Source organism: Erithacus rubecula (genome assembly GCF_903797595.1).
Source record: "Erithacus rubecula genome assembly, chromosome: 6".
NCBI lineage: Eukaryota > Metazoa > Chordata > Aves > Passeriformes > Muscicapidae > Erithacus > Erithacus rubecula.
The window spans coordinates 26991352-27012966 of record NC_136688.1 but is presented as its reverse complement, the minus strand read 5'-3'; the positions used below and the strand labels follow the sequence as shown (position 1 = coordinate 27012966).

At 37.2% G+C, this 21615-nt stretch overlaps 1 protein-coding gene across 8 annotated transcripts in view; it reads left to right on the top strand.

Annotated features, from left to right (window-relative positions):
* SIPA1L1 (signal induced proliferation associated 1 like 1) overlaps positions 1-21615 on the top strand; it is a 198056-nt gene that overhangs the window by 68946 nt on the left and 107495 nt on the right. For 6 of the 8 annotated variants that reach the window (XM_079309827.1, XM_079309822.1, XM_079309826.1 and 3 more), the window contains exon 3: positions 11168-11244. The exons of 1 other annotated variant lie outside the window; for it this stretch is intronic. The gene's annotated coding sequence lies outside the window, so the exon portion shown is untranslated. Of the gene's footprint in view, positions 1-114; positions 195-11167; positions 11245-21615 lie in introns of all 8 variants that reach the window. One more of the 8 variants, XM_079309825.1, reaches the window with a different exon arrangement.

The following is a 21615-nucleotide window of genomic DNA, read 5'->3' as shown; positions in this document are numbered from 1 at the left end:
CTTTGATTTTTATGTATTGTTCAGCTTGCACATTACTAAAGTACATTGTGCTGTACTTGTATTTTGTATTGAATAGCAGTACAACTTTGCAGCTCAATATTTTCATTGTTTCAGGTGAGTAATAAGAATCAGCAATTAAATAAATCTGAGACATTGAACAGACCTGGAATCTGTGGAGCATAAGAAACCCCCCAGTATGTTCATGTACTGAATAAAACACCAAACCCTGACAAACAAAAACCAAACTAAAGCCAACAAAAATAAGCATTCTCTCTCCCCCCCATCCCCCAAAATAACCCAAACCAAAACCTCCACAACCAAAGAAGCAACAACAAAAATCAGCAAACCCTGGCATAAGAGACAACAGAGCAACAAAATTTGGACTAGTATTATTTCCCTGCTTTTTTTACCTTTAGAGAGCAAAATGCTTTATTCTTTTGTAAAATGTTTTGAAAACACATGGAACTGCTACTACCACAACTGCACTGACCATGAGATTTCTGAAATACATGATTCAGAGCAGATGCATCAGCTTGAAACACAGCTTTTCTGTAGAAAGCTTTGAATACATTTCTGGCAATTCAGAGATGAACAATTCTTAAATTATTCCATCTACCTAAGAGCAAAATGTGTCCATTCACTTGTAGTCCTTTTATAACAATCCTTGATCATATTCCTTCCTTCTCTTGGTCTCTCCCTTCTTTCATGCATTGAAATTTTTTCTTTCAGTTTTTCTTTTTTTTTTTTTTTTTAAACCTTTTTTTAAACCCAAGTTTCTCTGTGTCAGACAAAGTAAAATAACTGCTTTGCTCTCTTAATTGGTATTCTCACTTGTTTAAATACTAATGGCTTAAGATTAACCACAGCTACCTGTTTTGAGTTTTCTATTGGGTACACAGAATCAAGGAAGCTGACTAGTAAATTGGAGTGATGCTTAGAGCTGTCACCTGTGAAGATCAGAATTCACACTTTCCACTTGAGATCAGAGAAGATAGGTTTGCTTTTCAGCCTAATTGTATTCACTACTTATGCATAATGCAAACCCACAACTTAACTCTGCTCCATTTGATGAAAGATAAAGATCAGTGCCTACTAGACAGCATGATGCTGGCTTTACAGATCTCATCAGCATCAGGCATTAGTCATGGATTTTATGTATAAAACATACCATGCATGTCTATACACATCATAGTGGGAATGTATAGTTTTAGCATAGAATACCAGGTTGGAAGGGACCTCAAGGATTATTTGGGCCAATCTTTCTTTGCAAAAGCATAATGCTGTAGACACAATGACCCAGCACTCTCCTTCCAAATCTTAAAACTTGGGAAATCCACTACTTCTCTAGGGAGGTGATTGCATCGGCTGATGGTTCTCAGTGAGAAAAATTTCCCTTGTGTCCAATTGGAATCTCCCCAGGAACAACTTGTGCCAATTGCCCTTTGTCTTTTCCATGTGACTCCTAGGAAGAAGAGAGTCTCAGTTGTCTTTGTAGCAAGAGTAGTAATGCGATTCATAAGTAGTGCTTCCTAATAATCTTACTGTGTGTAGATTTTATAGCATGTTGATCTCTTTAGTCTTATACATAGATAATTTGTTTATCAGTCACTAGTTCATTCTGTCAATTCCATGTGTAAAAGCTGGTACTGATACACAGCTCTTCAGTACCTCAAAGCTGTGCTATTTATTACATTGACCTTTAATACCACTAATACATCATTTCACTGAGTCTTTTATAGCTTATAGTTTTTATTTTTTTTTAACAAAAGAACTTTTCAATTTTCCAATTCAGAGTAATTGAATCTAATATCAGAGTAGTTGAAAAAACAGCTTTGGCTTTATGCATGGCATATTTACAGAAGCTTGGTGTTTGAGCTGCAGTCTCTGATGTCTGCTCATCTCCAATAGAAAATTAAAGGAGAATAAGCAAGGTTTGTCATTGAATCTCATCAAATTACATTTTTGCATGTATATATGTATATTAGAAAACATTCAAGAGGAGAATTTTCTCTAAACTGGCAAGTCTAGAGTGACAAAGCCTTTAAAGTTGAGGAATTGCTTGGGTAGAATTAAATTGGGATGTGGCCTGGTGGATTTTTTGGGTTTATTGCTGTTGGTATTTTGTGTGTGTGTCTGTGTGTGCATGCAAACCATCTGAGATCATGTGGGAATGGTCCTGTCCTTTACCTACATCAGTGTCCCACAGTTTGTGAGGCTCAGTGTTGGGATGTGTCAGGTGGTCAGGGCTGCACCTAGAGCATGCTGGTCTGGCCAGCCTTTAGTTCCTTCATTCCATCTGCACACAAAAGAAAGGCAGGAAAGCCACTTCTTCATCTGGTTGTTGGACCAAGCTGTTTGCTTTGTCCTGCACACTTGCAAATTTTTGGATGCCTCTGGTTGTGTAGCTGTGACACAAGAAATGCTGGAGACTATTACTATTTACTATATTTTTAAAAAACTAGCCTTGTCATTATTGGTGTAGCATTGCTCTTAAAGACCTTGATTTCTTTGTGTGGTAGTGATACCTTAGGGAAGCAGCCACAGTTCTTGCTTCCTCTTGTTGTTGTGTTCTTGGTAATTTGTTTGTAAAGCCTGTATACCAGAAGTGCAGTAAGCTTGTATGTATGTGTGGTAGTATAGGTATCATTTTCAGATTGTGAGGAAGCACTGAACAATCATTGTTTTATAGGGTCTTTTTCTTTGTGCTATTTCTTGTATTTTCTTACTCTGCTCTTTTTTCCTTTATTTTCTCCACTGCTTTTCAGCATTTAGTTTTTTAAGCATATCTTTATCATTTTACTCCTCTTTTTCTCCCTTCTGATACTTGGTTAGAGCATTTTGCAGAAGTTTGCTGAGGAGAAAGGTTGAAGTTGAGAACCAGAGCACAGTTTCCTCCTCTGAGAATGGAGAACTGCTTTAGTCTCTGAAATAAGTTGCTCTTGGGAGGAGGTTGTGTGGAACAAAGAGCAACTGCTAAAGCCTGAGGACTATCCTGACTGGGATTAATTTAGAATCAGAAGCTTATAGCATTTTTTAAAACATTTGCATGCTTTGCTGTGAGGGGGTATAAGGGCACAGATGTGTACCTTAGAGATCTTTGCTCCTTGTATCTGTTCTTGACTATAAAAGGGAAGCAGAGGTACATTTGATTAGACTGAAAACTTGAGAGAGAAGCATAGTAAATGCAGTGGCTATTTAATATTTTTGCTGTGGAATTAAAGTTGTGAGCCAAGTGCTCTTTCTTGGATTATTCTGCAAAGCAGCTGTTGTTTTTTTATTCATAAAGGTTAATCTGGGGCTTTAGCTTGACTTTTATTAAAATGGCTTGGATGTAGAAGGTAATGTTGAGGCTCCCAACCATCTTCAGAGACACTACAAAGGTATTCAGAAGAGCTGGTTAAATATTTGGACAAGTTGGATACACTTTCTCATACATTGAAAATTAACTGTTGTCCTTTATCCAGAATTACAGTTAGCTTACTCTGTTTGGTCAAATTGAAGTGTGTGCTCTGGCAGAGCACAGCAGGAGGTGTAGATGGAGGGAGATGGGATGGATTTGTACCTGTAGACTTAATGTCTTCTATCTCAGGACTTTCTGAATCAGGAAATGCAGTACCGTTTGTTCTTTGTCTTTCTTAAACTTTCTAATTCTGCAAGAGCCTTTTTAAATTGGGAAGAACAGAATTGCATGTGGTACTGATGGGAGAAATCTTATATGGTGATATGATAGAGAACAGTGTTCTTTTCAAAATAATTCCTAAATTATTTTGTAAATATTCTGTAAAGATGTGGGTGTTGGTTTTGTGTTGTTGGGGCTTTTTATTGTGAATGTTGGAGTATAATTTGATGGATACAAATATCTTCATAGTCTTCAATATAAAGAATTCTACAAGGAATTGAGAAATGCCAGGTAGTATTTTAATGGGTTTGCTTTTCATATTTGACTATCTGTTTGGTACAGCCACCTAACAGTGGGTGCTTCAGAGCTGTAAGGCCTTGCAGCCTGTAAAATATTCCAGAGTTTGGGCTCCTGTTTTTGTGGTTAGGGCTTAAATTTTCCTGAGCTTTCTCTGCATCACTGATACCTCTACTGGCATGTCCAGAGGTGTGCCTACTGCATTTATTTTACCTTTTTCAACTCTTACTCCATGTCCACCAATTAATATGGCTCTTTATTTTTTTCTAGGATAGTTGTGCAGTTACATACCTTGAGTCCAGAGGGACCCCCCAGAGAATAAACAAAATGGTCTTCTGAGGACACTTCTGGAATTGTTCATTTACAGAGCAAAGAGGATTGTGGCTGACCTTCTTCTAATGTTTTTATATAATCAGGATTTAAGCTGTTTTCTAATTTTGCCTATTAAATGAAAACAGAGATTTTGCCTTCCCCTTGAATGAGCAGATTCCAAAGGAAATCAATATAGAAAACATTTAGAGACCCTTTAGAGAACTGTACTGTGCATGTGGGAAATTGCAAGAGTGTATTAATACATACTTAGAAATATTGGAAGGGGTCAACAAACATGACCATTAGACAAAATCTGAGTGTGTTACAGAAGCTGCTTGCTCTTTTGTGATCAAAGGACTACTGTTACTGCTTTTGTTTCCTCCTGACATATATATATATATATATGTGTGTGTGTGTGTGTGTGTATATATATATATATATATATATTTTTTTTTTTTTTTTTTAATATGGTCCAGAATTCCATTTTGGGAGAAATAGAAGTTTTCTTATCCTTTGGTAAGCTGTCAAAAACTGACATTTTTCTCTTCCCGTTTAAAAAACAAAAATCCCTGTCCTTCAGACTGAAATTTGGGTTTGGTGCTCCAGCTGTGAACCTTGTAGAGACTGCTGCATGTTCAGAAACAACTATGTCAAAATGCATTTGTACTTTGTGGTAGAGGAGCAGTGCATACGTTACTTTTGAATTTCATAGGACCAAAATTTAAAATATATTAAAGTGTAGAGGGCACAGAGACACTACTTTTTCTCTTGCATAAAATAGAATAGTTCATATTATAATGGATGGTGGTCATTTGGAGGAATCTTTTGCCTTGTTTGCCTGACTGAAAAGCTTCTTTATATCTCTAATGTGTAATGCAGTTTTTTATCATCTACTAGATTTAGTAATTGTTTACTCAAGTCCCTTTTATTCATCTCAGGGGTTTTGCAATATGTGTTCTAATGCATGATTTATATTGATGTAGGATTTATTTTCTGGATTTCAGTAGATGTTTGGAGAACTGTTTATTCTCCAATACAATGTTGGGGTTTTTTTTCTGTCTTTTGTGGTTAAGAGAGAGGATTCTTAAAGATATACCTGATATACAGAAAACCTGCTGTCTGGAAAAAGCAGTGTTAGACTAAGAGCCAAGAGCTTTAGATTTGCTGTTTTGCCACAGATAAATAATACTACAGTCTCTTTTAATCACTGGGCTGTCTGCATAAAGTACTTCTTTGCCTTTTGGAGGCATAGAGACTTCACAAATTTCTTCATCCTACTTGGAAGTTGGTGGTTGTCAAGACTTGTTGGTCAGACTTGTTGGTATCATTAAGAGCTCACCACAGTTTGTTCTGTCTCACAAGTTCCCAAACAATAACAAGATGTAGGGCACAAATAGTTCTGGGAATTGTTTCCTGATGGGAAATACAATGTTAGGAGAGAGGTCAGCCTTCTCTAAGGTAATGATAAAATCATTGCTATTTCGATTTTCAATAGCATTTATCTGCCTCCTGTTGTAATGGTACAGCCCTGTTCAGGTGGGTATGATAATCTGTGAGACTAATTTGTTTTACTTTTATTGTGTTGTTCTATATTTTTCTCTTACTTGCCAGATTCTTTGTTTTTTCTCTAAATGCAAATGTAAGGTTTGCCTTTAAAGCTTTACAAAATCTGCCATGCATCTAGATAGGTAATTGGAATGTTTCAAGTTCTGTTTCTAAAAATGAGAGCTAGTGCATCTGAAAACACTGCATTCTGCCCATAGGATCAGAGAAATAGCACTTTTTTTTTTTTTTTTTTTTTTTTTTTTTTGACATGGGCCAGTGGTTGCCTTCTTTGCTCTTGCAGTACTGCAGGTACTCTTTCTGTAAGTGGAGGAGTTTCGCATTCCTTATGGTGCGTGACTGTTGGACCCAGGCGTCACGGTCTGGTTTCACAGATGATTTGGAATGGCCCTGGAGATGTAATCAAAGTCTTGTTCTGTCCTTCAGCAAATATTTTCACATGATATATAAGGAATCTTGGGTTTTCAGACAGCTTTTCTATGTTATTCTGGCTTTTAGATCTCTGAACTAGTAAATATGCATACATATTTTTAAAGGAAAGGGGGAATTCTGCCTGTTTGTGGCTGTCTGGCTGCTGTAAGCATGTGTGTGTGTATGTGTGTTTTTGCCACTCAGTTTCAATACATGGATTCATAGAAACTAATGTATATATGTGAATAATGTAGTATTCTTAAATTTCTGGCAGAAAGGAATGTTACTGAAGGCATTGGCATGGTGGGCATCTAAAATCTAAACAAGAGTTTCTGAAAGTCTGAATTTTTGACAAGGCTGAAAGATGGTAACATTTTGGTAAATACGTGTGTGGCAGAGCCAAAATAAGTGTGCATACACAACTGTTGGTGAAGACTACATTGTTTTACATTAATGGTCTAAACACAGAGTATGATACCAGCTGGAGTTGGAATGCAACTGCTGTCTAGAAGGAAAAAATCTTCATGTTGAATCTTGTTTTAGAATTTTAATTGCTTTAAAAATGAATTGCGAAGTGTGATTTGCCAAGTAGCATTAGTACAAATATCAGTTGTACTGTTAAGTATGAAATTAATTCTATTTAAAAATTTTCGTATTAATTTTCCAAGAAGACCAAGAAAAGAGGAAACTGAAATTGGAAACATTTTTTCTGTTTGTTAACGGAAGGTGAAAGGGAGAACTCTTTTCATGTGCACTGTCACCTAAAATGAGTCATAAAAATTAGTTCATGCATAAAGGCTGATTTCTGATAAGACACCTTTTGGAAAGTCATATAACTATATTAAGAGGATGAAGGATTTTTTTCTTCCTGTTTTCTTTAGTAATCTTAAAACTAGATTTTTAAGATTTGTTCCTTAGAATACAAGAATTATGCATGTGGTATTTCAATGCTAGGACAATCATGTTGACTAGACTTAAAACAGCTCATGTGCTCAGTAGTCTTATCACCTTCTCAAATTGTGTTTGGCTGTCAGGATGAATATCATGTTTGACTCTTTAGTTTGTGATCTTGTGTTCAGAAAAGCTTCTTTTTTTTTGCTTTTACTCTTAATATGGCTAATTCTGCCTGTGTGTAGGTTTTTAATTTAAAGATGTTTTTTGAATTATAGTATTTTGTTTTGTTCTCCCTTGCAGGGATGTTAGCAAGTGTGTTTTAGGATCCCTGATTTCTTAAGCTCACTTGGTATTAAGAGCATCTTCATATTCCTTGCAACTTCTGCCTTCTTTCCCCCTCTCTACTACCTCCCTAGACTGATGTAATTTGCAGATTCTTCAAGAGGGTGTGTGATCACCAAAATTAATAAACTAAACAAAATCTGCTGCAGGTCAAGTTCTAGCTGGACCAACCCAAAATCATTTCTATTTCCTTTTTTTTTTTTTAATGCTGAACCATTGGTTTTCTGAAAGTGAGTTTTCCAGTAGTTACCCTTATCTAAACTAATTATTTCATATTTATACTCTCCAGGTTATGTCGGACAGTACATAAGCTGCACCTGCTTCTTCAATAGGACACTTGCCCAAGAGAGAACATTATGTTGTTATCAGGCTTCTTGACTATCAGTTATCTTTCTCCCCTCACTTAAATCCCTCCTCTTTTCCTCCAGCAGTATATCCAAATCTTTCTAAGCATCAGAATTACATTGTTTGTCTTGCTACTTTAGTAATTTTCCACTTCCCTACTATTATTATGAGATATATACCCTGTTTCACATTGCTCTGAGATCCCTGCCTTTTACTGGTGCTCAAAACAGATCAGTAATACCTTAGAAATCATTTAGACTAGTTCTTTTATATATCCTTGTGTACATTATTGTAAGTAGCTGGCTTAAGCTATGCATTAATTAATAGTTTTATGTCCTAATTCAAACATCAGTTTAGGGTTTTTTAAGGAAAGTTTATTTTGATTGTTGCTTTGCTAACTTTCTGGCCTCTTCCTTGTGAAGCCCTAAAATATTGGGGTCCCTCATTTTCTAGACCAGATTCTAAAATTGGCTGGCAATGGTATGTGCCACCACAATTTTAGTCATCTCTGCAGGCTTCGACAGCCTGGGTAAGATCCAGAATCAATGTGTGGGCTGTCCAAGCCAGCATGCTATTGAAAAGCTGCCATTAAGTAACTCACTCTTAATGAACTGGAGAGCAGTGCTGGTATTTCTCAGAATTTAAGAGATAATGCTTGTCCTTTGTTGTTGTATTGTGAGTGTGATTTGTAGCCCACCGCCCTCAGAGACACCTTGCAGAGCTCTACTGGACTAGCATTTCACTCAGGAAGGCTTGAAGGGAATAGCTAATTCTCTGTTGGTATTGCTCACCACCTACTTGTGTGTATGGTGTTTTTCTGCAGTTCCTATCTGGGCAAGACTAGGACTGACTTAAAGGTCTTCTTGCCTTAGTCAGAGCAGTATAATGGAGCACAGAGGAGGTTCTTGGCTTGCAAAGATATAAAGCACTGTACAAACGAATAGCTTTTATGACTATTTTTGTTGCACTATATCTGTCATTTGAGCAGACTTGCTGTAGCTTCAGGAACAAAGAGTGTTGCTAGGTATCTTATAAATGTACCAAGTAACACAGACCTTGGGACTGCCTTGCTGATAGCTCTCCCCCTGTTCCTGGCTGGAACCACTTAGTGAAGGACCGTGCTGGAAAATGTATCTTCAAATAACCATAATGCAGCTACACGTGCTGAGAGCTGAAGCCGTGGAGACCAGAGGTGATGCAGAAATCTGACTCTTTTTTCTAAATGATTGCTGTTTGACAAATTTCTTAGTGAATTACTGAACCAGCACTGAACATCCTTTGCTGGTGCTGCCATTACAGAGCTCTAACAGAACGCTCCAAAAAACAGTACTGTATCTGTTCCTTTATTTAGTTCTATGAAATACACTGTACTGGTAAATTCAAGCCATTAAAGAAGAATGGAAGACAAAGAGATGCAAATTCAGTCTGGTTTAGTGTTTTTTTCCATGTTGGTTTTGTGATAACTTCTCCTTGACACATGGGCTTCTGTTTGATCTGTCATGTCTGGGAAGGCATTTTAAGTGCAAAACAAGTAGAAAATAATTCCAAATGGCTGGAGGACTGACAATGTCGTTCTGCATGAGTTTTACATTAGTTTGCCTGTATAATTGGAAAACAAGTTTAAGTATATTTGCTAAAATTAATAATTGCTAAACCTAAATCATCAGAATTCTGTTTCTGATCTTAGGAAAAAGTTGCACTTTTCAGTGAAGGTTAGTTTTTATTTTCTATATGTTTTATTTCCCCATTATTAATGGAATTAATCTCACTTATGAACAGCTGTTGAAATAATGAAGTGTGCTACTGAAATTGTAGTTGTAGTTATTTTGTTTCCTTGAAAGTCCCAAGCTGATTTAAAATTAAAACCCAAAACTGAAAGCCGCTGGAGGATGAAGTAGGCAGCTTACACAATAGAAATTGCAAATGGGAAAAAAAAATCTTGAGCTTGGCATACATGTTAATTTACTGAATTCTGTCAAACTGATGTCCTTTTGGAAGGGGTGGTCCATACTTTCCCCATCTGCTGTTTTGATGGTTGTTTCAGTGGTTTCACCTGGGAATAGTGGGTGGATGGGTGCATGAAGCGTGAACTGCAGTGCACAGCACTTGAACTGTATTGCCTTGTTAAAGATAGAAGGCATCTTTTAGATGTTTTTCTTAGTTCAGGTAATCAAATATTTCATGATGGCTTGTGTTGCAGTACAAGTTCTGATGCATTTGGAATAACTGTCCTGTAGTTAACTTTTGAAGAGATTGTGTTGAGATTTGATTTTGGAGATGTTTTACTACCTGAATTTTATTATTTTCTAAATGACTCTGCCTCATGAATGGAGGTAATGTATTTTGCATTGGCTGCCTACAGCCGTGTTCCTTGCTGAGCCAAAGGCAGAGTTGCTTATCAGTGAGTCTTTAATTTTCTGATGTTTGTAGCTTAGTGTTACAAGTCAAGTCTGCACAGGCTGGTGGTTTGTCTTAACTGCCGTTCTGGAAATGTTAGCTTCAATATCTTGACTCATCAGTCAGCTTTGGGATTTACAGTGTGGTAAGCTTAGTCTGCAGTTTAGATGAATAGCTCTAGCAGTCCCCATCACCTGGAAGCTAGAGAGGGGCTGTTGTACTTTGAAGGAGCTGTCCCAGTTCAAGCTTTTGTTGTCAAAGATTTTTAGCTTGGACAGATTTTACTCATGTTAGGTTTACTGTTCTGGTAGCTAAGTGTGGTGAAGGACCTTTGCTGTGCCCCACTCCCAGTTTATAATACTGGTGAGACTTGGCAGGGTCTGATGAGGCACCGGAGCTTTCCCAGTGCCGAGCGCGTTCCCGCACTGCTTCCCTGTGCAGCAGCAGCAGCAGGCTCCTCGTGCTGTGGCTCTGCAGAACAGGAGTGCAGGGACAATCTGTTCAGTGCTGACAGTACTGCCTGTACTGGCATCCAGAGCAGAGGGAGGAGGCAGCTGGGATTCACATCCCAGTGGGCTGAAGAACGGAAGGGAAGGAGAAGATGCTGGGCTGGGACACAGAGGGCAGGCTCTCGGAGGAGAGGAACAAAGACTGTAAAAGTCAGAGACTGTTTAAGAGAAAAAGGGGCTGTACAGGGAGCAGGACAAGTAGAGATGAGAGGAGTTGATTTATAAGCAGCAATAAATAACAGAAGGAGGTTCTGAGGATAGGAAAAATGCAAATAATTGCTTGTTTGGGTTAAAAAAAGCCCTGGATGGCCTGGATCATTCTTCTAGAAGAGTATTTGTGGTAGGTGCTCTCAGTGGAAGGTTCTCATTTTCAGGATTATCATTCTCTAACTTGTTAACTATTTAGGACTTGAATTTGTTAACTCTGAACAAGAGTATTTTATCTGTATATTTTGTTTAATTTTGTTTGTTTTACTAGCTGCTGCTTCTTTGAAGAGAGATTACCTGTGTCCTTCTTCAAATGCCTGTGGTATTTTCAAGTGGAACCATTTTTCTGTAAGTGGATGTCTTTTCTATGAACATAAAATTCAAACCATAAATTAGTGGAATGCATTAATAGGAATGTGTGTGTGAAGAGAAGTCTGGAATGTTTAAAAACTGGATGCTTTTTGTACATAGTATGGTTTTCATGATTCATAATTGAGAATAATGATCGATGCTCAAGGGAAGCTACGTTTTTTGTTTTTTTTTTCCCCCCCTCTGGTCATTTGAAATGAATAGTATACTTCTATTATAAGCTTAGACAGTGATGATAAAAGCAGTACTTGTCTCTGTCAGCATTTGTGAAAAACAAGTCTCTGGAGATTTCTGAATGTTTTATTTAATGATGAGAGTAGTAAATCTGTCCTGTGTAGTGTCTGGATGAGCTGTCTTGTATCAAAACATTATTAATTGATTTTTATACTTTACAGCTGTGTTATGGGAATAAGTACTGGAATGAAAGCCAAAAACTCCACTCTGGATTTTAAGAAGCATACTGGAAAAGAGTTAAGGGATTGATTTAGTGTTCTGGTTTAGAAATGTTGAGGAGGAGGAAAAAGGAGGGACTTTAGCTGCCTATTAACTTTGCCAGCAGTCTCAAACTAGTTAGATTATCACAGGGGTATGGTTGTATTACTGTGCAAGTATCTTGGTTTATAAAGATAGGCATCCAGTGACGCCTTTATTTTCACTTAAATCTGTTATTAACATTGAATTGTGGAGGTAGGGATTTACAGGGATTGCTCAACTGTGAATTTGTTTTTTCAGATATGAATATGGTGAAGGCCAGTTGCCAGCTTTTCTAGAAATAGGGATTTTTACATTCTAGACACATTCTATACATTTACCAATTCCTTAAACATTGTGTTTTGTCTTTATTTTGAAACTCATAGTATTATGTCAGATGGTACAGTGTGGATAAAGGACTATGTATGTCATGAGGCTTGCTTTAGTTCAAGTATGAGATATTGTGAGTGTTAATTTAGAAACACATTTTCAGGGAAATAAGCTACTTCACAAATAGCTATGCAACAAGAATTTGGGGGTAAGTTGACCCTTATGTGTATTTTCCCTTCACAAGGGGGCATTCCTTTGAAGGTTCTAAAGCAGGTTAATTTCAGTTTAGTTGAGCCGTGTGTTTTCCATATGCCTGTGTTATATTTGCCTTCTCTCCTCCTACTTGGAAAGCGTACGTGCATTCTTGAAGTCTTTAGGATATAGTAAAGTTTGTTCTACTGGTTTGGGAGCTGAGTGTGTCTGTAATGTGAGGAGATGACTGTAGGCCAGAAATAGAGAAGGTGGGGATGGAGATGGGAGGGTTCAGCCTCCCTGAGCTGGCAATGGTCATCTGCCAGCTGGGCTGAAGCTGTAATGTTAAACTGCAGCTTATGGGCTCAGAGTGAGCCCCCAGCACAAGTTCTGTGGCCTCAGAGATGTCAGTGTCTGTTTTGTCCCTCACCAGACTGGATAGATTAGATGGCTTGAGAGTAGAGACACGTACAGAGTGCTCTTTGCAGTACAGAAACATATGGAGATCCAGGTGAAGTCAGCTGTTCATTCCCCTGCTGCAAAATAATGCTAAAATCCTGTGGTGCAGCACATATTAGGGGACTATTCAGATGAAGTATTGAATTCCCTGGACTTGTGGCTATTAAAAGTGAGAGCTGTGTCTAGTACCATAATCATTTCCTTTTGCATGCACATGTTGTGATGTATGTATCTCCTGTTTCCCCAGTTTCTATATGCTCAGGAGGACCCTTCCTGCTAGAACCCCTCTGTGGTCTCTTGAAAATGGTAGTGTTTATCTGAAAAAACAGCAGTTCCTTTCTGAGGGGGATGGGCCTGCTGGGGACATGCAGCATGCACTGGAGAAGGGTTTTTTCCCTTTTCATCTTTTCAGATTCTAGCTTGCTTCTTTCTGAAAGCCAGAAAAGCCACACTGAGACAAGGGGAGCAGCAGACAAGGAGGGCTGAAGTCTGGAAGGAGTCTGGAGTTGGGTTAGACACAAGGATTGCTTCAGCCGGCATTACAGGGATTGGGGTGGGGGAGAAAAATGGGGTGCAGAGGGCTCTTGGCCTGTTAAATTGGGAGGGATTATGGGGCTGGGGATCACAAACCAGCAACAACCCTACATCCACTGTGCTGTGCTGGGGAAGACAGGCCTGGATGGGAAGGTGTTGGGAACTGCAGTGGCAATGGACTGAAACATCTGTGGTTGTGTACTGCTCATGTTCTTACCTTTCAGCATTGACTTCTGCCCAGTTGTGTTCTGGTACATGGCACTAATCTTTGAAAGAATTGTGTGAATGAGTCTTTCTTATAAGGCCTAGTGGATGTTGTTTCTACTAAGTTTCATGCAGAAAGAGTGAAGCAATGTTTGTCTTGTGCCAAAAGTGGGGCCTAGTCTGCTAATAGAAAGGATTTCCATCTACTATAATGTAACTGTATAGAAAAAGAAACTGAAGAGTTTGTGGAGCACCTATAGTTACAAACTGCATCTACATGGCATCTCTAAAAATTAGAATCATTTGCATACTACTTGAAACAGTAGAAATGGATTATCTATACTAATAATGCTTGGAGAGGGAATTGTCCTGTGGTTATGGAAGAACATGTAAGAAATTCATACTCATATCTGTGGTAATATAAAAAGGCCAGCTCTAACTTGTATTGCTTTCTAGAGAATTCAAGTTTTAAAATTCTCATCAGGCTTTTATTGGTATATAGAATGAATGACAGATACATAAATGCAAATACAGATTGCATAAACCTTCAGTGGTGAAACCTACAAAAAATAGAAGCACTCAACACAAATCCTTTGACCTTTTGTCCCATGTAAAGAAGAACCCACATGAGCCATAAAAGACAAAAAAAGTTGAAGCCTTAATCATTTGCTTAGTTGCTTATATTTTTATAAAGAGTCTTCACAGTATTTCTGTTGTCTGGTTTTCAGGTGTACAACTCTAGGGAATAATTTATGTGAAGGATTTTGGACAGGAGATGATTTTACAGAAGATTTTTTTTGAAACTGCATTCAACAAAAACTGCGAGCTTTTTATTATTCCACCTTCTTTATATAAACTTGTACCAAAGCTATTTTGTTTTCCCAGTTACAATTCTTACCATCAGTTTAATCCAATCATCCACTTACAGTTATTTTTTTAAAAAATGCAGGAATTTGAAGGTATTTTTGTAACAAATAATATATAAATATTAATCTGAAACAACAGCCAGTAAAAATTGCTGCTATAAGGTTTAATTTGATAAGATTATTTTCCCAATCAGCCTCCTATTAAGTTTTGAAACTTTTCAGTTGTGATCCTTAATTTTAAGTACTTAGAGCTGTGTTTTAACACTTGGAGAGGTTGAATATGGTAGGTTTATTATGAACACTCAAAGCAGAAGTCTGTAAGAACATTTGCACCTCATGTGCCTCCTTGATGCTTAGCAGCAGCATTTTAAAATGTTAAAGAAAGCAACTCCATCATTGTATTATGACAGTCAGGTTTGTAGTCAGATTTGAAGTAGGTATAACCAAATATTCCTGTTCTAAGGATATTTTCATATATTATCACTGTAAAATAATTTCTTATTTATGAAGGACTACTGACTGTCAGTATCTTTCAGATGCCTGTCAACGTATCACCATAGCTCTTTTCATGTGTACACGTTAAAAATTACCATATCCATAGGGAAAATATTTTAATTGGAGAGCTTCTTTTAAATTTTTTATGAGTGAAAATGTAGCCATAAAAGGCTTTATCCTTTAAAATTGCAAATGCAGTAAGATGTAGGCTAAATTCACCTGAGCAATATTTATATTTTAACTGTGATATAACACATATGTAAAATTTACCCTTTGAGTCTAGTGCAAATTTCAGACACAATAGGAGTTTTCAAAAGCAAGTTGACACAACTTGTGTTGGTGTGTGTTTTAACTGAGAATGCATTTGGTCTGTTCAAGAGAAGAACCTCTGAAAGCCTTAAAAAAAACCCCAAAACAAACCAACAGAAGAAACAAGTCAATCCCATTAACATACAATGATCTGTGTACTAAATGGAAGGGTAATATAAATGAGGGTGATGTTGCTTTTTATTTGTTTGTTATTGTCATATGGATTTTTGCTTTGATTTTATTTTTAAGTCTTAACCATTGCCTGAAAGAGCATGCTGCTTACTTCTTGTTTTTCTCCCTTTTGCAGATGTTTATTTTCCTTGATTACATCTAGAGGGCTTCCTTGTGCCCTAGGTAACTTAAGAACTATGGTAGACAGTGTCAGTTTGAAAACATTTTTATGGGGGAGAATGTAGTCTGCTATCAGAAAGGTGCTTGGCTTCAAAGGGAAGTCTGTGATGGCTGCAGGGCTTTTTGTTTTCTTATAACTGCATTGAACTCTTGAAATCTGCAATCACAGCTTTTACATTTTCACAATAGTTCCCTCTTTATGAATTTCAGTAAAATTTTCTAGTTTGGATGCATAAAGAGTGTTTACTTTGTTTTAAAGCTCACTTGGAATTCTTTCCCTAATTTCAGAAATATGGCATTGTTAGGCACATTTTTCTAATATCATTAAATAATTCAGTTTAATGCAGGTATATTTAGATCAATACAGAAATCTGTAAGCAACCAGTTGGTTTGAAATAAGTATTGTCTTCAGCTTGCATAGATGCAGTGCTGTGTCCTTGTTGTGAAATGTCAAATCATAAATCCAATGTAGAAAATGCTTAAGAATATCTAGTGTCTTTTTTTCCTACAATTTAGAAAATGAGATCAGTCCTGAAGTAAAAATATTCCTGGTAAATAACAAGATAAATTGAAAAGTGTCTTAATCTTACGTAAGGGTATTCATGTGTGGGGATGACAGTGGTTTTAAACTAAGTCAGTACAGCATGATTTCATATATGCAATTGCTGTCATTTGTGTGTATTGAACTCACTTCCCCAAGGTACTTTGAGATATTTCAATTTGTTTTTTCTATGTCAATTTTTCCCTGTTTAAGAGTATCTTTGAATATTTTTCTGTTAATGAAACCAATTAATGGGTTGCAGCCAAATGTTATTATCTTTGTTCTATTCCTCCTCCTCCATGTGCACATCACACGTGCACAAAGGCATTGCTTAGCTTCATACAGTAGAATGGATTTTTGTTACAGCTGGGCTGTTTTAACTTGCATGTGCAGTAGGAAAGTTATTCTTGAATGGTAAATGATTCTGTGCATGATACTTTTTAACTGGCACCCTGATGAGTTGCCACTTTCAACACAGACTGTAGCTTTCCTTAGTGTGTCAGGTAACCAGATGATGGGGAGGCTGACTTAAATCAGTCACATCTAGTTTTTCATGAGTTCAGAGTACACTCTAGAGTGACAGTCATACTAAAGTTAAGCATTTGACAGCTTACTAGTTGTATTAGAAATATGTTTTAAAAGAGAATGAATTGCTTTATTGGGAGAATAATGGTTGGTAGAATAAAGGAATGTTGTACTGGACTGAAAAGGAAAATGGCAGAGGGAGAGGAAAGTAACTTTCAGTATTGCATTTCAGGCTCTATTAATATATAGTCTAAAAACCATAGATCTATAAATAATTTCCAAAATTGTGGTAAAATTTACTTTTTCTTAAGAAGGGCAGATAAGTGGGGTTAAACTCTATGAAAGGCTTGAGCCCACCTTCCCCTCTGAAGTGCAGAAATTTTTATGAACTAACAAATGCAAAAAGTTCTGAGCACTTTTGTGATGCAGTTTAATGATGTTCATGTTCTGTTTCCAGAGGGTAGATGTTATGAGTATGAAAGGGGCTTTCCTTTCTCCATCTTGGAAATCTGCAACTTAAGAATGTGTTTGAGACTTAAGCTATCCTTTTTAGAAATTTTCTGGTTTTTTTCATTCTTCATGTACAAGAAATCAGCACTCTGTCTTGTTAATTTAAAGACAGTTAAGATTAATGTAAAATGCTTGAAGTACAGATTTGCTGTGGAGGCATGGATTGGGAGGAGGCCTCTCATTTTGACTAGTTGCTGTTAGCAGATTAATCCTGCTTTCGAGCTAGGCTGAGGAACATTCCTCTTGTGTTCAGAGAGAATTCCCCAGTAACCAGCTTCCTTGTTCCTTTGGCCTCCAACAGGTGACTCAATTTAATAATGTGTATTAGCTCATTCCCTGTCACAGTTTATACAAGGAAAGGGAAATTTTCATGTATATTGCTTAAATAGTATTATTTCCTGGCAACATAATAAGCTTGATCATGCACATTTTCAGAATGTAGGTTCATCAGAAGTTCCCATGACTCATGAACATAGAACTTTCATCCGGTTAATTTTTTTCCAACAGACTATTAAAAAACCCCAAAAAACCATACAGGTGTATACCACTGGAAGTTCACTTTTTTACCACTTAAGCTTGAAAGATATCTGTAGAAGGAGGGACATTACTCACTTAAGGAAGTGTACTTACTTTCATGTTACTCCTGCCTTATTGGTCTGTATCATCTCACTCACATCCTCTTCTTGTGCAGATTAATTATTTCAAGCTGTCTTCTCCATCTGTTACCAGATTGGGGAATGCAGCTTTCCACAGTTCACGTGTGTGTTTTTAACCCCCCACTTAAACATATAGGCAAGAAAAATATAGGCAAAAAACCCCCTAACCCTTCTAAGGTTTTTTATTTCCTTTGTCTCCGTTGTTTCGTTTCTTTTCCTGGTGTGTGCAGTGATCTTATCAGAAAGTTATACTGAAAATGAACTCTTAACTTTCATGTGAACATGCTGACTTCTTTCAATTCCACAAATTTCATTGTACAGCTGGAATATCTGTGCTTCACTAGTTTAACATGAAGAAGGACTCATTGTCTTGATCTCTGTGTTAAGTCATATTTGCATCTGATGGCGTTTGTGGAAGCCAGTTTTTCTTAGTACAGAGACCATGGAAAATACATTGTATGAAATCTTCAAGGATATTTTTTTCAGTGAGTGTCATATACCAGATGGCTTTGAGACCTATTTAGCTATGTGTTTTTGTTAATCTTGCTTTGCTGCTTCAGACCTCAAAACTTAATTTCCCCACCTGCTGATAAATATAGGGTCATAGGAATTGCCATATTGGGTCAGGCCATCTGTTCTTTAATTAGAAGTAGTAACAGATGCTTGGGATGATGATGCAAAAAAAAAATAATCTAGGATAGGCAGTTATGACAGTAATATACTCTGGGGTGTATCTCAGACCCTGTTAGTTTGACTTATGTCAAAAGATTCGAAGACTTTGTTACCGATTCTAGCTCTTTGTTATTCAAATATTTTTTTGTTACGATGTAATTTTATCTTCTGTTCTTCCTTTTAGTTCTGCTAAACTTTTGGCTTGCAGTCCCATATCCCTTAGCAGTACGCTCCCTAGGTAGCGGTAAGAACAGGCAGCCCTTTTTGTTGGTGGTAAACTTGTCAGCTTTCATTTGGCTGAACATAATCTCTTCTTCTTATGGTATTCTGGGGAAGAAATTCTCTGCCTTTGTGTGCTGTTTTCTATCTTGGCAGGGCAGGGAAAATCTTATTCTTTTTGATTTTTCCCCTTCATATTGATATTTCCATGCTGCTTGTTATTCTTGGGATGCCTCTCTGTAAGGCTTTTAACTAAACAACAGTAACTGGATGATTCCAATTTCTCATCGTGTTTCTACTGAGAAAACAATGTTCTATGCCTTTGAAAATGTATAAGTCTTAGGAAATACCTTCAGAATTTTAGCTTTAAATTGAGTTGTAATGGTGAAGATGACTTTGCAAGGGAAATGTTGGCTAAACCCAAAACATTACTGCAGGCAATTATGTGGCTGGAGCAGAGCACCTTTTGGGGGGCTCAGAGGATGTCTGTACTTCCCTGGGTAGTCCTACATTCAAAATGAGAAGCAGCACTTTCCCTTTTTCTTACAGCAACTAGAGTAGTACTTAAAAGATTCTCAAACTGGGTGGTCAAATGTTGGGTTTTGGTAGTAGCAGCAGCTGCCTTATCTAAACAGCAATTCCCAAGCTAGGGGTTGTGGCAGGTATAGCTGGGCATGGAAAACAATTAGAAACCTGTTGGGTTTTTTTTGGTATCTTGTGCTGATGAAGAGCACTTGGTATAGAAACCAGCTGATGTAGATCAAGATTAAAAGTACCTCTGCAAAAGGGGCTATAATTCACTTCATTCTTACCAGTTTTGTAGGAGGAGGCTTACTTCTAAGTGGAATATTGCTTGGGTATTGCCAGCCTCCTTAAATTGCTTACAGTATTCTGCACAGGTGGTTAGAAAACTCATGAAACCTCAAGGTGAGTGCACCTTAGTAGTGAAGAAGTGGATAGGATTTGGGTGAGTGGCTGAGAAGACAAGCAGGAAATTTAATGGTGGGGAGAGTCAGCTTCTTGTGAGATACATTAGTGAGGAGAAATGAAATGTTGAACCCTATCCTAGCAAGGGAATGCAGTTGTTTTTCTAACCTGCTTCTAAGCATTAGAGCCAGCCGTCTTTGTTGTGCTGTGTTCACGTTTCCAAGGAGATGTGAGATATTTTTATGAAACTGAGAAATTGAGAAATCATGGGAAGAGGAATTTTAAATGCATGTCAAACCTGAAAATACAGTGTCAGGAAGAACCTGTGTAATAGGCAATATTTTAAGGATAAAATTGAAATGCCATATGACTGAAATTGTCTTTTTCACCAATGGTGATGACTTTAGTGTTTAACTGAGAGCTATTTTAGGATGATAAACAACATTCCTTTCATTTTTAACTGCTTGGAGGGGAGACCAAGTGCCTTGCAGTGCTGTTTATTCCAAAGTCTGCAAGAATTCTTTACTCAGGATCAGAAACCCTTAAATGTTACTGAGAATTTGTTTGTTTAAAATATCTGCATATCTATTTCTTGAGCTAGTTATTTGAATTGAGAGAGTTCAATTAATAGATTTTGCATGTTGAGCAACTCAGGAATGTTCTATGCTTAGAATGCTGACAGCAATACAAAATTATATGAAATGCACAGGTTAAGTTTGTGAAGAAATTGGGGATCTTCAGTTGATAACAGCATGTGTGTTGTATATGATTGTTTTGCCTGTAAAAGGTACTCACATTCAGACTTAGGCTTAGAAGTTCTTGATAGTTGCAGGGAGTACCTTGAAGCTTCTGGATGAGTGGGCTAATTTTGATAATTGTGAAGGCATGCCTGTGTTTTGTGCAAGACCTCATGATTTAGTAATCAAGAGATGGACATCTGTATTGGTGGTGGCATCACAGCATTTGTTAGAAGATGTTTTAGTGCAGCATTGTCAAAATTGGATAAATGGGATTGCAGCAGATTTAAAATCAAAGGTGAGACTGATTATCATTTGTGCTTATTGCAAATTACCTACTTGCTGCTGTATGGCTTGTTTGAACTTAAGATTTATTCTAGTCATACATTACTGTAGATTTGCTGTGATTCTGGCTGATTTTCTATTTCTTCTGTTTATTTTAACCCTCTTGTTATTTCACTTTTATGCCCATGCTGTCACTAAATGTGCTGATCTGTTGTAGTTACAGTGCTGTTTGTGCACCTCTGGTGTGGTGGGCAGATTGAGTGGGGCAGGTAGGGCATGTAACAGGACTTCAGGGGGAATTTCACTATGAATCTCTGAAAATTCAGAAGAAGGATAAGCAGAAACTAAAAATACTACATGTGGATGAGAATCTGAGGTGGAAGCCTTGAGGGGGACTGTAGTTCAGACTAGGTAATATTGAGGAAGGAATCAATATAAAGAACATAAGTAAAAAACATTGGCTCCAACTTCAGATAACTGATGTTGTGAATCAATCAACAATGAACTCTGTGTCTATTGAAAATCAATCATTCTCACAACTACTCATTTAGGGGAGCCAGCAACCCATAGCACTGGATCCCCAGCTGTGGTAGTATTTTTTCCATAGGTCAAGGAGGATTTTCTCTACAAGCAGACAATAATGGGACTTGTAAAGATGTATGGAACACCTGATTTATTAAAAAAAAAAGCTCAACAAAGTATGAATTTTTTAGAATTTCACTAGGAAAAAACCCAAAACAACAGACCCCAAAATGTAAAGCACTGTCTTGAACTTTTTGGTAGAAGAGTCCTTCCTTTTTATATGTTTAATATATTTTCTAAAATGCTTTTAGTTGTCATATCTCTTTATGATGGTTTCCTGCTGATTTTTACTTTTAAGACAGGTTTTGTTTTACTGAATATTCTAGGAAGGAGTCACCTGCATTTACTTAATAACATGTCAAACCTTAATTTCATCCTGTCACCAATGAAGAGATTTGAACATTGATGTAAACAAGCAAGTGTGCTGCAAACATTGTGTTAATGAAAATATTTGTAATAAGTTTGAAAATACTGTTGTTATTGAG